Source organism: Triticum dicoccoides, chromosome 6B (genome assembly GCF_002162155.2).
Source record: "Triticum dicoccoides isolate Atlit2015 ecotype Zavitan chromosome 6B, WEW_v2.0, whole genome shotgun sequence".
Classification (NCBI taxonomy): Eukaryota; Viridiplantae; Streptophyta; class Magnoliopsida; order Poales; family Poaceae; genus Triticum; species Triticum dicoccoides.
The window spans coordinates 618,056,974-618,075,515 of record NC_041391.1 but is presented as its reverse complement, the minus strand read 5'-3'; positions in this window follow the sequence as shown (position 1 = coordinate 618,075,515).

The window sequence follows — 18,542 nt, the reverse complement described above, 5'->3', positions numbered from 1 at the left end:
GATCTGCTCCAGATTGAAGTCCAGAGCTGCTGCAGGTGCGATATCCTGAACACTGTCCAACGGCAGATCTAAGCCATGCTTGTCGTGACCATTCGGCGCTCTTGAAGCCGGCCTGAATACGTCAAAGATCAAGTTGATTACCCACAAGTGTAGGGGGTCTATCGTAGTCCTTTCGATAAGTAAGAGTGTCGAACCCAACAAGGAGCAGAAGGAAATGATAAGCAGTTTTCAGTAAGGTTTTCTCTGCAAGCACTAAAATTGTAGGTAAAAGATAGTTTTGTGATAAGATAAATTGTAATGAGTAACAAGCAATGAAAGTAAATAAGGTGGAACAAGGTGGCCCAATCCTTTTTGTAGTAAAGACAAGCCTGGACAATTTCTTATAATGAGAAAAGCGCTCCCGAGGACACATGGGAATTACCATCAAGCTAGTTTTCATCACGCTCATATGATTCGCGTTCGGTACTTTGATAATTTGATATGTGGGTGGACCGGTGCTTCGTACTGCCCTTACTTGGACAAGCATCCCACTTATGATTAACCCCTATTGCAAGCATCCGCAACTACAAAAGAAGTATTAAGGTAAACCTAACCACAACATTAAACATATGGATCCAAATCAGCCCCTTACGAAGCAACGCATAAACTAGGGTTTAAGCTTCTGTCACTCTAGCTACCCATCATCTACTTATTACTTCCTAATGCCTTCCTCTAGGCCCAAATAATGGTGAAGTGTCATGTAGTCGACGTTCACATAACACCACTAGAGGAAAGACAACATACATCTCATCAAAATATCGAACGAATACCAAATTCACATGACTACTAATAGCAAGACTTCACCCATGTCCTTTGAAGCAAACATAACTACTCACAAAGCATATTCATTTTCATAATCAGAGGTGTAATAATATGCATTAAGGATCTGAACATATGTTCTTCCACCAAGTAAACCAATAAGCATCAACTACAAGGAGTAATCAACACTACTAGCAACCCACAGGTACCAATTTGTGGTTTTGGATACAAGATTGGATACAAGAGATGAACTAGGGTTTTGAGAGGAGATAGTGCTGGTGAAGATGTTGATTGAGAATGACCCTCTCCCGATGGGAGGATCGTTGGTGATGACGATGGTGATGATTTCCCCCTCCCGGAGGGAAGTGTCCCCGGCAGAACAGCTCTGCTGGAGCTCTAGATTAGTTCCGCCAAGGTTCCGCCTCGTGGCGGCAGAGTTTCATCCTGTAAGCTTGCCCACGATTTTTTCCAGGGCAAAAGCCTTCATATAGCAGAAGATGGACATCGAAGGGCCACCAGGGGGCCCAGGAGACAGGGGGCGCGCCTAGTACGGGTGGGCGTGCCCCCCACCCTCCTGGCCAGGGTGTGGGCCCCTGAGGTGTTTCTTCCGCTCAATAATTCTTATTAATTTCAAAAATAAGTTTCATGGAGTTTCAGGACTTTTGGAGCAGTGCAGAATAGGTTTCCAATGTTTGCTCCTTTTCCAGCCAGAATTCCAGCTGTCGGCATTCCCCCTCTTCATGGTAAACCTTATGAAATAAGAGAGAATAGCCATAAGTATTGATATATAATGTGTAATAATAGCCCATAATGCAATAAATATTGATATAAAAGCATGATGCAAAATGGACGTATCAACTCCCCCAAGCTTAGACCTCGCTTGTCCTCAAGTGGAAGCCGAAATCGAAAAATGTGTCCACATGTTTAGAGATAGAGGTGTCGATAAAAATAAAATACAGACATGAGGGCATCATGATTATTCTTATAACAGCAACATAAATAGATTTTGTCATATGACTTTTTATGCTCAAGTAACAATCAATTCACAATGTCAAGTATGGTTCAGAAACTTCATTGAAAGCTAACAAACTATAATCTCAGTCAGTGCTCGAAGAGTGTCATGTTCGAGTGACAAGTCTTTCGATTGTAAAAACAATGCTGTTTTAATTACAAAATCTGTGTTTATACTTTTGCCCGAAAGTATTGTATTGCCTCATGTGCGGCCGTTTATGTATGTACATAACCTGAAAGTTTGCAGTCGTTGGCTTCAGCCCCCACGCATATAATGCGGGGGTGTTCGCAAATAAGCGTGTAATCACACTTGATCCAACGTCTTGGTCCATTAAGGAGGTGATCGCGTGTCGAACTAGGCAACCGGACTATATAGCAGTAACACTTTCACTTAGCCATAGGAGTTTGACGGCGGGGCTACTATATAGCCCCTGGTACGTCCGCGTGACCCCGAATACAGTGCGCGTATGTACATGACCAGTAAACGGTCCTTCGTTAATGCGGAGGAATCCCGAAGATTCCGATAAGTCCTCGAGTGGCTGACCAGTCTCTCGCTATATCACGACAGTCAGTTTTCGGCTTTCTCTACTGAGGTGCTCATCCGGAATAACCAGGGCACAATCGCAGTAGTTCTCCTTTCGCCGCCTTAGCCAATAAAACGGAACGTAAGGTAGCAAACCCAGGAGCCGGGCAAACCCAACATTTCACCAAAGACATGATTCGGAGATGATTCATATAAGGCCAAACTCGCGACGCCGAACACTCCCGAGGGTATTTGAACTTTATAACATATACTGGGCTGAGAAATGCCCTTGATTATGAACCCTGTATTTCCAGGTACGTGTGTTAATCTATCGTGGCGAAATGCCAAAAACGCCAGTATCCCTCGTGGGTGTACTAAATACCCATGGGATGTCAATCAACAAGAGACATTAATGAAGGTTTAAACAGGGGCTTAATCTAAAGAAAAAACCTTTGAGCGGGGCCCTGTAGCACGTCTGCGCCTTTGTCTCTGTTGTGCCATATCCTGGAGGAGTGTAGCATGATTGTCGTCTGTAAGAAGAAGGAAAACTCATGTGAAAGAGTCTAGTGTAATCATGCGAGAAGTTGGTTATTCTCAATGAACAATTTAAATGCAATATATTGTTATATTAAACAAGTCAAGCCGAACTGTGGGCTTTGTGACATGTTTGCAGCCCCTAGCACCACCTGTGGGGGTATATATATGGACCCCAGCTCAGGTTTATCTGGGCTATTACCACTGGTGGTGTACCGGACTCGTCTAACCATGTCTGTGGTCTTGACGACCCATCATGTATTGTAGTAGGAGAGGCCGCTTAGTGTTCGGCTGCTAGAGCCGCCACAAATCTCCGCACGTAAGGAACGCCATGTGTTTCCGCTAACTGTAATGTCACGCCCAATATGCGACCCTATCCAAAAGGAACTCGAAGGTCCCACCAAGGATAGACCCGCATATTGGAACGCTTTTGCAAGGTGGATATCATTACATCAACATTACATAATATATGGGGATAGATACATAAGGCATACAATGCCACATGAATACAACATCACAATACATTAGAGCATCATCCGACTACGGATGAAACACAAACAAAAACTCAAACGACATCCACCCTGCTAGCCCAGGCTGCCGACCTGGAACCTATCCCCTGATCGAAGAAGCAGAAGAACTCAACGCAAGCAAGCATCACTCTCGCGTCATGATCATCGCATAACTTGTACCTGCAACTGTTGTTGTAGTAATCTGTGAGCCAGGAGGACTCAGCAATCCCATTACCATGGGTATCAAGACTAGCAAAGCTTAAAGGGAAAGGAAGGGGTAAAGTGGTGAGGCTGCAGCAGCGACTAAGCATGATATGGTGGCTAACGTACGCAAATAAGAGCGAGAAGAGAGCAAAAGGAACGGTCATGAAGCTAGCAATGATCAAGAAGTGATCCTGAACTCGTACTTACGTCAATCATAACCCAAAACCGTGTTCAATTCCCGGACACCACCGAAAAGAGACCATCACGGCTACACACGCGGTGGATGCATTTTAATTCGGATCTAGTGTCAAGTTATCTACAACCGGACATTAACAAATTCCCATCTGCCACATAACCACGGGCATGGCTTTCAAAAGTTTAATACCCTGCAGGGGTGTCCCAACTTAGCCCATGATAAGCTCTCGCGATCAACGAAGGATATACCTTCTCCCAGGAAGACCCGATCAGACTCGGAATCCTGGTTTACAAGACATTTCAACAATGGTAAAACAAGACCAGCAAGACCGCCCGATGCACCGACAATCCCGATAGGAGCTGCACATATCTCGTTCTCAGGGCAACACCGGATAAGCTAAGCGTACAGGTACCAACGTAACCCAAGTTGCCAAGGGATGGTCCCGCACGGTGATCTAGTTTGGACCAACACTTAGACAAGCATTGGCCCGGGGGGCTAAAATAAGATGACCCTCGGGTTAATTACTCCCAAGGGAAATGTAGGTGATGGTGAGGCAAATGGTAAAACCAAGGTTGGGCCTTGCTGGAGGAGTTTTATTCAAAGCGAACTGTCAAGGGGGTCCCATAAATCACCCAACCGCGTAAGGAACGCAAAATCCGGGAACATAACACCGGTATGACGGAAGCTAGGGAGGCAAGAGTGGAACAAAACACCAAGCATAAGGCCGAGCCTTCCACCCTTTACCAAATATATAGATGCATTAATTAAATAAGAGATATTGTGATATCCCAACATAATCCTGTCCATCATGGGGAAATCTTCAACTTCACCTGCAACTAACAATGCTATAAGAGGGGCTGAGCAAAGCGGTAACATAGCCAAGCAATGGTTTGCTAGGAAGGGTGTCAAAGGTTAGAGGTTCATGGCAATTTGGGAGGCTTGATGAGCAAAAGATAGGTAATGCAGCATAGCGATAGAACGAAGCAACTAGCATAGCAATGATAGTAGTGAGATACAGGGTAGCGGTCATCTTGCCTAAAATCCCGCAAGGAAGAAGAATGAGTCCATGAAGAAGATGAAGCCACGAAGACGAACCAAGCGTACACGAACGAATCCTCACGATCACAACGGAAACAGGAACTCTCGAAAAGAAGCACACAACATAGTAAACACACCACACATGAACAAGGCATGATGCACAAACAAGTATGATGCAAGACAAGACTACATGAAGCTACTCATGGCGAGAGATGATGCAAACAAGAGCAACACATCAAGGCAAGTTAAAATGAGGCCGGGAACAACATAACAATTCCGGTAAGTCCTCATATGCAAATTTCGAAATTAGTCCAGATCTGAATAAACTTTACGTTCAAGTTGTTAAACAGCAAGTTAAGATGCACAAAGATGATCTACACGAGATTCTAGTCAAGTTACATATAAAGTTCATTTAGTTCGGGGCTACGGCCTAGAAGATATGAGCAAAACAAGTCAAACATGGCATTGATGCAAAATGCATACAAACATCAAGCAAACACTCCAAAACAAGGATGCCACATGATAATATGAAGCTACATGCAAATCTAAGCAAGTTTCATATAGAGCACACTCAAAACGGAGCAACGGATCCACACATACACTCTATACAAGTTATAGCAACAATCTGTCCAAAACAGCAACTAGGCATATTGGAAGCATCAAAACAACATGCTACAGGACCTCAACAAGAAAACAAAAGGCATGGACATGATGTACAGGTAAAGCATAACAAAACATGAACAATGAGCTATCTCCGGAAATCACTAGAACATGCTCAAACACACATGGCAAGATTGCAAAAAAAAAATAACAGTTCAGCCTTTGCAGAAAATAACATCAGGTTGCAACGTTTAGAGCTATCAAACAGCATGTTACAGGAACTTATCATGGCAAACAAAGGCATGGCATGAATCTACTAATTGCATAGAACAAAAGTCCTTTACTGACCATAAGCCAAAAAGGATCGGAAGATAAGATGGCACCCATGTAAACATAGCAAGTTATAATACAGATTCAAACATGGCAGGAACAACAATAAGTAGGCATGTTGGTGAGCTTGTACCACTCACCACAGAGCAATACATGGCATGGAAAGGTAACCAACAGTGAGAAGACATATTTATGAAGCTAAGCATGGCAAGAGCAAGTTCATAGGGTGCATGGATCACTAGCAACAATCATGGTAACAACTGAACTTAATGTTAACAGGCTGACAGCAATATTATTAAGCAAATTTGGAGCAAGATTACAACAAGCTACAGCAGGCTATAATTGCAACCAGGGGCATGGATGGATAGAGCATAACGTGTAGAACAAAACACCCTTAGTGAACATCTGCAGATTATGCATAGAATGACTTGTAGAAGCAGGTTTACATAGCATCACGAAATAACAGATTCAGCCTAGCAAAACAGTAACAGCAAGTACACTACTTAACAAGCTCGATTCACTCACCACAAGTCATTGCATGACAAGATAAGCATAGCATCAGCAAGAAGACATGTTTATGAAGCTAACCAAGGCAAGAACAAGTTCATAGCATGCAAGGATCAACTACAACAACCTTGGGAAAATTGAATAACATGTAAACAATCTGCCAGGAAACATTTTGTAGCAAAAGTAGAGCACTTAAATGACATGCTAGACTACTCCATAATTGCAACCAGGGGCATTAATGGCTAGATAAAAACCATATGTTAAAAACATCCTTACTGAAGTATCTCAAAATATGCATGGATCTCTCTGTAGCATCATGTTTACATGGCATCAAAATAACAGCAGAACAGGGACTAAAATCAGCAACATCACGACGCCTAGTTTGCATGCTTGTGCTAGTCACCACATTGATCACAAAAATACATGGCATACACCACTGCAAAGATGGCATGGCATAGTTCAAAACACATGTAGACATCAACCTTATAGGATGCACACATCAAACATGGCAAAAATGACAAATGAGCATGTTATAACAGTTTCAGCAGATTAACATCACATAGCACTCTTGCAACGAAGATTCAGGCATCAAGATGAGCTCAAATGAACATGACTCAATGGAATGAAATGAAGTACTCATCGAGACGAACAATTTGACATATTACATGCACAAAACGGAGCTACGGATGCGGAGATATGATGCGATGAACATGGCATGACAATGTCAAAATTATCGGGAGCAGAGAAAAATTATACCCTCTGGGAAAAGTCAACTCGGGACGGAGATATCCGGGACGCGGGGATACCGTTTGCTTCGTCTCCTGGTGGATCTGATCCATCTTCTCTCCGGCGAGGCGGGGCGGTTCCGGCGAGGAGCTCCGGTGAGGCGGAGGTCGGAGGAGGCATGGGAGGCAGCGTCGGCGAGGGGCGGCGACCGGAGCGGACGGACGGCGAGGTCCGGCGGGCGGTGGAGGCCGGTTCATTGACGGAGGACGCCGGAGGGCGCCGCGGCAGCGAAAGGTGCTGAGCGGCGGAGGTGGGCGCCTCGGGCGGCGGCGGGCGGCAGCTCACGCCGCGGGCGGCGACGGTGATGGGCCGCGGGGCGCGGGACGCCGGCAGCGGGCAGAGGTGCGAGGCGGCAGGGCGCGGGACTCGGGGCGGCGCTCGCCGGCGGGTGGCGGCGCTGGAACTCGGGCACGGTCGGGCCGCGGGGACGGAGCGGGCCGGGGGGCACGGCCCGGGCTGAGGTGGCGACGCCCTAGTGGCTGAGGCGGCAGGGAAGCTGACGTGGCGGCAGCGGATTCGTCGAGGGGCGGCGGCGGACGTGTCCGGCGCGCGGAGGAAGAAAGGGGCTAGGGTTGGACTGCGCGAAAAATCCGGGGGAGCACATATTTATAGTTTCTGGGAGCTAGGAGAGTCCAGGTGAGGAGCGGTTTTCGCCCACACGATCGTGATCGAACGACCGAGAGCATGGAGGGGAGTTATATGGGTTTTGGGGCACTTAGGAGGGGGTGTTGGGATGCAAGACAATAGAGGCCTTTACGGTTACCCAGTTAACCGTTGGAGTATCAAACGACCTCCAAATGGCACGAAACTTGATAGGGGGTCTACCGGTGCTATACCAAGGCCGCTTGGAAAACCTCGGGCCATTCCGAGAAAGTTTAACACCCGCACACGAAACAAGGTCTGAGAGGGGCGACGGGCGCGCGCGAGAGGTCCGGACTCTGAACGGACAACAGAGAGAACCGGGAGAACCCGAACGGATGCAAGTTTTCAAAACATGCAGATGAAATGTAGATGATGACATGGCAAAATGCAACACGCAAGAAAACGACATGGCAACGACGGCGAATAACTGGCAGACGCCTGGCGCATTGAATCCGAGGTGTTACATGTAATGACGGCATGTGGACCGGGCATCTTGAGTTTCAGGTAGGCGAATTGCGGTACTGCGTTGAAGCGCGTGAAGGCCGTTCTTCCCAGCAATGCGTGATAGCCGCTTTGGAAGGGAGCGATGTCGAAGATTAATTCTTCGCTTCTGAAGTTGTCAGGAGAACCAAATGTAACCTCCAATACGAGGGAGCCCGTGCAGTGGGCCTCAATGCCTGGTATTACTCATTTAAAGGTAGTGTTACTTTGGCTGATTCTTGACGAGTCTATCCCCATCTTGCGGGCAGTGTCCTAATATATCAGATTAAGACTACTGCCGCCGTCCATAAGGACTCGAGTGAGATGGTATCCATCGATTATTGGGTCGAGCACCAAGGCAGCTGATCCTTCGTGCCGGATACTAGTCAGATGATCCCTGTGATCGAAAGTGATCAGACAGGCCGACCAAGAGTTGAATTTGGGGGCGTCGGGCTCTACAGCGCATACGTCTCTGAGTGCGAGCTTGCACCTTTTCTTTGGTATATGAGTCGCGTAGATCATATTCACTGTTTTGACTTCTGGTGGGAATTTTTTCTGTCCCCCAGTGTTCGGATGGCGAGGCTCATCCTCGTCTTCACTTGGTGTCTCTCTTCCCTTGTGTTCGGCATTTAGCTTGCCGGACTGCTTGAAGACCCAGCATTCTCTGTGAGTTTGGTTCGCAGGTTTTTCGGGGGTACCATGGATTTGACATAGTCTGTCCAGGACCTTTAAATGGCTTCTTTCATTGACCGGGTCGGGAGCCCCGGAATCTGGCGTTGACTGTCATGCTGTCCGGGCTCTCTTCTTTGTTTCGACGCTTATTTTTATTGTGTCGTGGCTTCTCGTTGCCGTCCCTAATTTCGGATGTGCTCGGGTCGCTGGTGCTTCTATGGGTCAGCCAGGTGTCTTCGCCTGCACAGAAGCGGGTCATGAGGCTTGTTAGGGCCGCCATTGTCCTTGGCTTTTCTTGGCCGAGGTGTCTGGCGAGCCATTCGTCCCAGATACTGTGCTTGAAGGCCGCTAGGGCTTCGGCATCCGGACAATCAACAATTTGATTCTTCTTAGTGAGAAATCTATTACAAATCTTACGGGTTGACTCTCCGGGTTGTTGTATTATGTGACTTAAATCGTCTGCATCCGGAGGTCGGACATAGGTCACTTGAAAATTGGCCCTGAAATCATCTTCAAGTTCCTCCCAGCTTCCAATTGAGTTTTCGGGGAGGCTTTTCAACCAATGCCGAGCTGGTCCTTTCATCTTGAGGGGCGAGTATTTAATGGTGTGGAGGTCATCTCCACGAGCCATGTGGATATGAAGGATAAAATCCGCAATCCAGGCCCCAGGGTCTGTCGTTCTGTCGTATGCCTCTATATTCATGGGTTTGAATCCCTGTGGGAATTCATGATCCAGCACCTCGTCAGTGAAGCACAGGGGGTGTGCAGCCCCTTTGTATCTCGATATGTCGTGGCATGTTGTTGACGGTTGTTGTGTCCGGGGTTGATTCCGAACTGGTATTCGATCAGTATGATGATTTTGGTGGTCGTGATCCTGCACCGGAACACTTCCTCTGGATCCGTAGATGGACCTGGTCGCACTAGCCTTTTGTCCAGGAGCTCACGTAAGTCGTGTGCGGGCTTGTGTGCAGCATCAGTAGTCGCACTATCACGGCCACGAGTTGGTCATTCCGGTTGATCGGCCGTATTGTTTTTTGGCGGAATGGGCTCTATGGCCTCGTCGTCGAATTCTGGCAGCAGCTAGCGCTTTGGGTAGCTCTTTGTGTGGCGATCGTTGCCGTATTTTTCTTCAGTGTCTAGCACTTTGTTCCATCTGCGGTTGAGCGTAGCCTGCACGGCCTTAAGCCTTTGCTTTTGCTTCTTTAGGCTCCTCGCGGTGTCCATAAGCCTTCAGTGGAGGTTCTCTTGTTCCAGACGTTTTTCCGGAATGATGAATTCATCATCGTCCGGACTGTCCTCCTCTCCGGAGGCTGGTTGATGAGTTCTACCCTCGAGATCGCCGTGATCGGGCGTCTGCTCCGGGCTATGTTCGGCATGACCTGGCTCATCCTGCTCCATCGCTGGGTCCATATGGTCATTGTTGCCTTTGGAGTCGACCGGGGTGTCAATTTTTCTCGCGCTGTTATTTCTATTTTTACTGTGGCTAGACTTAGAGCGGCGCCTGCGCCGTCGCTTTGGTTTCTGCCCGGGGGGTTGATCCTCCGTTGCATCCTTTTTGTCACCGATGTCCTCCTTGGGTGTGTCTCCCATGTATATATCATAGGATGAGGTGGCTGTCCAGCGCCCCGTGGGCGGTGGTTCTATGTCATCTCCCGCATCGACGCCCATACCTTCGATGTCTTTGGAGTCGAAGTCGAGCGCGTCGGTTAAGTCATCGACGGTGGCTATTAAGTGGGTGGTGGGTGGGCGGCGATTTTCTTCGTCGTCCGAACCCCACTCAAGCCGGACATAGTTCGGCCAAGAGTCTTCTGACAAAGAGAGAGACTTTAAAGAACTTAGTATGTCACCGAAGGGCGAGTGCTGAAAGATATCCGCGGCGGTGAACTCCATGATCGGTTCCCAATCGGATTCGATGGGAGCAAATGCACGCGGTCCGGAACCTAAGACCGGAGATGAGTTCGGGGGTCCGGTGACACAGACTCCCTTAGAGGTGGAGTCCGTGTTCGGCTCCAACACCGATGAGTATACGGCCTCCATGGCGGGGTCCATCCCCCCATCCTCGGACGGCACGATCTGCACCAGTTTGAAGTCCAGAGCTGATGCAAGTGTGATATCCTGAACACTCTCTGATGGCAGATCTAAGCCATGCTCGTCGTGACCGTTCGGCGCTCCTAAAGCAGGCCCGAATCCGTCGAAGATCAAGTTGATTACCCACAAGTGTAGGGGATCTATCATAGTCCTTTCGATAAGTAAGAGTGTCGAACCTAACGAGGAGCAGAAGGAAATGATAAGCGGTTTTCAGTAAGGTTTTCTCTGCAAGCACTGAAATTGTAGGTAAAAGATAGTTTTGTGATAAGATAAATTGTAATGAGTAACAAGCAATGAAAGTAAATAAGGTGCAGCAAGGTGGCCCAATCCTTTTTGTAGCAAAGGACAAGCCTGGACAATTTCTTATAATGAGAAAAGCGCTCCCGAGGACACATGGGAATTATCGTCAAGCTAGTTTTCATCACGCTCATATGATTCGCGTTCGGTACTTTGATAATTTGATATGTGGGTGGACCGGTGCTTGGGTACTGCTCTTACTTGGACAAGCATCCCACTTATGATTAACCCCTATTGCAAGCATCCGCAACTACAAAAGAAGTGTTAAGGTAAACCTAACCACATCATTAAACATATGGATCCAAATCAGCCCCTTACGAAGCAACGCATAAACTAGGGTTTAAGCTTCTGTCACTCTAGCAACCCATCATCTACTTATTACTTCCCAATTCCTTCCTCTAGGCCCAAATAATGGTGAAGTGTCATGTAGTCGACGTTCACATAACACCACTAGAGGAAAGACAACATACATCTCATCAAAATATCGAACGAATACCAAATTAACATGACTACTAATAGCAAGACTTCACCCATGTCCTCAGGAACAAACGTAACTACTCACAAAGCATATTCATGTTCATAATCAGAGGTTTAATAATATGCATTAAGGATCTGAACATATGATCTTCCACCAAGTAAACCAATAAGTATCAACTACAACGAGTAATCAACACTACTAGCAACCCAAAGGTACCAATTTGTGGTTTTGGATACAAGATTGGATACAAGAGATGAACTAGGGTTTTGAGAGGAGATGGTGTTGGTGAAGATGTTGATGGAGATTGACCCTCTCCCGATGGGAGGATCGTTGGTGATGACGATGGTGATGATTTCCCCCTCCCGGAGGGAAGTGTCCCCGGCAGAACAGCTCTGCCGGAGCTCTAGATTGGTTCCGCCAAGGTTTCGCCTCGTGGCAGTGGAGTTTCATCCCGTAAGCTTGCCCAAGATTTTTTCCCAGGGTAAAAGCCTTCATATAGTAGAAGATGGACATCGGAGGGCCACCAGGGGGCCCAGGAGACAGGGGGCGCGCCTAGTAGGGGTGGGCGCGCCCCCACCCTCCTGGCCAGGGTGTGGGCCCCCTGAGGTGTTTCTTCCGCTCAATAATTCTTATTAGTTCCAATAATAATTTTTGTGGAGTTTCAGGACTTTTGGAGCAGTGCAGAATAGGTTTCCAATGTTTGCTCCTTTTCCAGCCAGAATTCCAGCTGCCGGCATTCCCCCTCTTCATGGTAAACCTTATGAAATAAGAGAGAATAGACATAAGTATTGATATATAATGTGTAATAACAGCCCATAATGAAATAGATATTGATATAAAAGCATGATGCAAAATGGACGTATCACAAGTCTTCGCGGATGTCGGCCGTGTAGTTTGAGTTTCCGAACCTGACCTGATGGCCAGGGGTGTAGCTGTCGATCTTCTCCAGATGGCCAAGCGAGTTGGCCCGCAGTGTGAAGCCGCCGAACACGAAGATTTGTCCAGGGAGAAAAGTCTCACCTTGGACTGTATTGTTGATGATTGAAGGAGCCATCAAGCCTTGAAGCAACGACACACAGGAACTCTCAACGAAAGCACCAATGTCGGTGTCAAAACCGGCGGATCTCGGGTAGGGGGTCCCGAACTGTGCGTCTAAGGCTAATGGTAACAGGAGGCTGGGGACACGATGTCTACCCAGGTTCAGGCCCTCTCGATGGAGGTAATACCCTACTTCATGCTTGATTGATCTTGATGATATGAGTATTACAAGAGTTGATCTACCACGAGATCGTAGAGGCTAACCCTAGAAGCTAGCCTATGATTATGATTGTTGTTTTTGTCCTACGGACTAAACCCTCCTGTTTATATAGACACCGGAGGGCTAGGGTTAGACAGAGTCGGTTACAGAGAAGGAGATCTAACATCTGAATCTCCAAGCTTGCCTTCCACGCAAAGGAGAGTCCCATCCGGACACGGGACGAAGTCTTCAATCTTGTGTATTCATAGTCCAACAGTCCGGCCAAAGTATGTAGTCCGGTTGTCCGGATACCCATAATCCAGGACTCCCTCAGTAGACGTGCCCCCACCCTCGTGCGCCCATCATAGCTCCACCCACGTACTTCTTTCGCCTATATATACTCTTATACCCTAAAAACATCAGGGGGAGCCACGAAACCACTTTCCCACCGCCACAACCTTCTGTACCCGTGAGATCCCATCTTGGGGCCTTTTCCGGCGATCTGCCGGAGGGGGAATCGATCATGGAGGGCTTCTACATCAACACCATTGCCTCCCCGATGAAGCGTGAGTAGTTTACCATAGAACTTTGGGTCCATAGTTATTAGCTAGATGGCTTCTTCTCTCTCTTTGATTCTCAATACAAAGTTCTCCTTGATGTTCTTGGAGATCTATTTGATGTAATACTCTTTTGCGGTGTGTTTGCCAAGATCCGATGAATTGTGGATTTATGAACAAGATTATCTATGAATATTATTTGGTTCTTCTCTGAATTCTTATATGCATGATTTGCTATCTTTGCAAGTCTCTTCAAATTATTGATTTAGTTTGGCCTACTAGATTGATCTTTCTTGCAATGGGAGAAGTGCTTAGCTGTGGGTTCAATCTTGCGGTGTCCTTTCCCAGTGACAGTGTGGGCAGCAAGGGACGTATTTTATTGTTGCCATCGAGGATAAAAAGATGGGGTTTATATCATATTGCTTGAGTTTATCCCTCTACATCATGTCATCTTGCTTAATGTGTTACTCCGTTCTTATGAACTTAATACTCTAGATGCATGCTGGATAGAGGTTGATGTGTGGAGTAATAGTAGTAGATGCAGAATCGTTTCGGTCTACTTGACACGGACGTGATGCCTATGTTCATGATCATCACCTTAGATATCTTCATAATTATGCCCTTTTCTATCAATTGCTCGGTAGTATTTTGTTCACCCATCATAATGCATGCTATCTTGAGAGAAGCCACTAGTGAAACCTATGGCCCCCGGGTCTCTTTTCTATTATATTACATCTCTTTTCCATTATATCACATCTTGTTTACTATTTTGCAATCTTTACTTTCCAATCTATACAACAAAAATACCATGCATGTAGTTTAATTTTGAATTGTGCACCTGAAATGGCTAGAAAACCAATTTAATGTATAAAATGTCCAAACGAACCCTGAGTAATTCCAATTCTTTTATGACACATATATAGTTGCATGGTCACTACATATAAAAGGTCTAGCAATTCAAACACCGTCCATTGCCGCTGTGACCCCATTATGTAATTCAAATCAAGAAGAAAAATCAAGTAGATCCCACACAGTTTATTATAACCAACCGTGTGAGATGCAGCACAAAATATCTTGGAGCATCATCGGAGTATAGTATGCATACGCCTTACGCGAGAAGGTGCGATGGCTACAGTCCACAACCCGCTCTGAATAAGGGACCGTGTTTGATGACACTTTGCGCACCATTTTTTCGCTGAAGCGATTCCAAATTTTCGGATTTCGCGGAAATATCTACCTCCCCGCCTCCTCCCAATTACCAAAAGCCACATTTCCCCTATTTCTGCCTTCCTTTCCAAGTTGAAACCTTCACTCCTTGCTTGCAGTGCCACCTCCTAGCCGGTGACCCTCCTTCAAGCTGCTCGCCCTCGCCTATCCAGGTAAGTAATCCACACCCGACCCCCATCATCCTCCTCCTCCCACATCCTACATGCCCCGACCGCCGGCGCGAGCGCGACACCTTCCACCCAAATCACCAACCCCTCCACCAAATAAGCGCCGCCCTAATCCATGGTGCACGCAATATAGCTAGGATCTCAAGGAGGATTTGGCAGCAGAGAAGCAAATCGCGGCCGCACACACGGATGAGGTCGGGATGGCTGTCATTCATGCCAACCCCCAGATCTTGGAGGAGCACCTTGTCGTCGAGGCCACCGTCGACGCCTCATGCACCGACACCGCGGCGCGTTTGGCTTCTTTAAACAAAAGTTCGTGGCATTTTCTCGAGGCCATCATCGGTGCCTTCGACGAAGACTACGAGGTGTTTTCTCAGCGTGCACGTGCTTACCTCATCTCGAGAGCCATCAGGTTGGTGCCCGGAGCGGCTCAGGCAACTCATCACTCGACGAGGGCACCCATGATGCGAAGGCCTCGCACTCTTCCATGCCCAAGGAGCCCATCGTCATCGATATCTCCGACAATGAGTATCTTGTCTTATTAGCTCACTATAAGGACCCATGTTTAGTTTGCTAGCTACTGCCTTTCCTTAACAAATTCTAGTGAATTGGTTTTGTTTGACTACGTACTGCAAGGCAACAGCCTCACAGCTCATTCTAGTGAATTGTGCTATCTAGTTTTACCATGCAATCTTCTACTCTAGTGTATATGTTCTATATGTCGTGCAATGTGGTGTTCAGTTAACTGTTTGGTTCAATTCTGCAAATGTGATGTTCAATTCTTTAGGGTGCAATTTTCCAAGTTGTCAAGCATGCTTGGTTTGATTAACTGCCTGATCTTCTATTAGGAGTATGTTATATTGTGCAATGTGGTGCTCAGTTAACATTTGGTCCATTTGTCGTGGTGTTTAGTTAACTGTGTGGTTCAATTCTGCAATGCGATGTTCAATTGTTGTGTGTGCATTCTGTTATTGTATACCATGTGAGAAATAAATCGAATTTGGCTGTACTAAATACATGAGAAACAAATACAATTGTTATATTTCCAAGTTGTTAAGCATTCTTGGTTTGGTTAACTGTCTGATCTTCTATTAGGAGTATGTTATATTGTGAAATGCGGTGCTTAGTTAACGTTTGGTTCATTTCTTGTGGTGTTTAGTTAACTGCTTGGTTCAATTCTGCAATGCGATGTTCAATTGTTGTGGCTGCATTCTGTTATTGTATACCATGTGAGGAATAAATCGAATTTGGCTGCACTTAATACATGAGAAACATATACAAGTGCTATATTTCCTAGTTCTTGATCATGCTTGGTTTGGATAAATGGGTTTTCCATGTGGCTTGAATTAATCTGATGAATCTGCAATGTGCTTATTTTTCATCAACATATTTTCTATACCACTATATAGTGTGCCAATAGCTTCAAATATTAGTTGTTGCATATGCCCATCCAACGGTCAAGAGATGGCAAATCCGAGCATTATCATCCGTTGGATACAATTTCTAACTCATAGGATACTGCCACGTGGCCTTCTAATTGAAAACCCAACTCTACTATCTCATGTGTTCTAGAAGTATCTATCCACATGCTTATCCGATACTCTAATAAAAAGAGGCTAGAACAATTTGGATTCTAGTGAAGTAAGAACCAAGTTGGATCTTGTCCAATACGATTCTAGAAAAGGAAATACATAGTCAAATGTATTTTTCCATGCTTTTTATATATATTTAAATGACATGCAAAGCACGTACAATTTACTAGTACTAAATCTGATAGCATGCAAACCCTTACTTAACTTGATGACTAACTACCTTATATGTGTTGCAGGGGAACAATGGGAAGCACTGAGGTTTACAAGATGCTACTAACTATTATACCTTGCCTTTTTTTATTCCTTTGCCCCATTTCCAATATAGAGAAGGTATTTATGCACATCCTTGTTTTCAGTCCTTCCCAAAGAAGTTCACTGATGATTACCTCTCAAACCGCCTCTATGGTCAGGAGGCGAGGAAAGTTTTCATACAACACCCACGGATCAATATTGAAGTGTTCCTAAAGAGGACGGAGGATGGATGGTCAATCATCCACAGGCACTAGCCTAAAGTTGCATAGACGTTCAACATGAATGAAGGCTCAATATTCGCCTTCCGCTTCAGCAGTTTTCCTGATGAGATGCAGTTGTCTGTGTACCATCTATGAAGCTAATTTCGAAAGGTTCTAGATGTTGCATGTGAAACTTGGTGCTGGTGCAGTTGTGTAATGGGGTAGTTGAGTGCTGAAGCTATATCATGTTGTACTCGGATGTATTTCAATTATGAAATCCTGCTTCCTTAATATAGAAATGAAATATATTATGTGCTTAATATGAATGTCAATTAGATTAATAAATGGATTATTAATAATAGGGCAATTAGCCTGCTAATTGGGTTTTCCTATTGCAAATGATTATTGAGAAAACACCATGGGCGATGACCTCAGGCAATGCACACAGTTTCTAGGAATAAACCATGTTGGATCAATGAACAATCACACACGACATTCTCTTGAAAACTGTTTGCGTTATGCCACCTTGCGCAAACATTTTCCTTGGACTGACTGTGTGGGATGTATATACGAACGGAAACGTTTAGCGGGGACTGACTGTGTGGGATGTACTTACAACTGGAAACGAGTTTGCTTGTATAATTGTATTTTTTAGCACTACTATACGTATAACCATATTTGGTCGCTTGTCGGTCGCACACGACCTCATTTTGCCAAGCGTGTGTGCCAGGAGGGCATACCCCCAACAGTTTCTGGGTGGTGTGGGAAGGACCCCCTATCGTAGTCACTCACTAGGTGATGGTTTGATGACCCACAAGTGTATGGGGTCAATTGTATCCCTTTTCGATAACTAAGAGTGTCGAACCCAACAAGGAGCAGAAGGAAATGACAAGTGGTTTTCAGCAAGGTAATGTCTGCAAGTGCTAAAATTGTAAGTAGTGGAGTAGTTTGGTAGCAAGATAATTTCTAGCGAGCAAGTAACAATAGTAGTAACAAAAGTGCAGAAAGGTAGCCCAATCCTTTTGAGGCAAAGGACAGACCGAAACGGTTTCTTATGATAAGCAAAGTGTTCTTGAGGGTACACGGGAATTTCATCTAGTCACTTTCATCATGTTGGCTTAATTCGTGTTCGGTACTTTGATAATTTGATATGTGGGTGGAATGGTGCTTAGGTGTTGTTCCTACTTGAAAAAACCTCGTACTTATGATTAACCATCTCGCAAGAATCCGCAACTATGAGAAAAGTATTAAGAATAAATTCTAACGTTGGCATTAAACTTCTGGATCCAATCGGTCCCTTACGAAATAGCACATAAACTGGGGTTTAAGCTCCTGTCACTCTCGCAACCCACCATGTAATAACTACTCCACAATGCATTCCCTTAGTACCAAATATGGTGAAGTGTCATGTAGTCGACGTTCACATGACACCACTAAGAGAATGGCAACATACATACCATCAAAATATCAAACACATATCAAGTTCACATGATTACTTGCAACATGACTTCTCCCATGACCTCAAGAACGAAAGTAACTACTCACAAATTCTCAAGATCATAGGGGTATTGAATAGCACAATGTATCTGAACATATAATCTTCCACCAAATAAACCA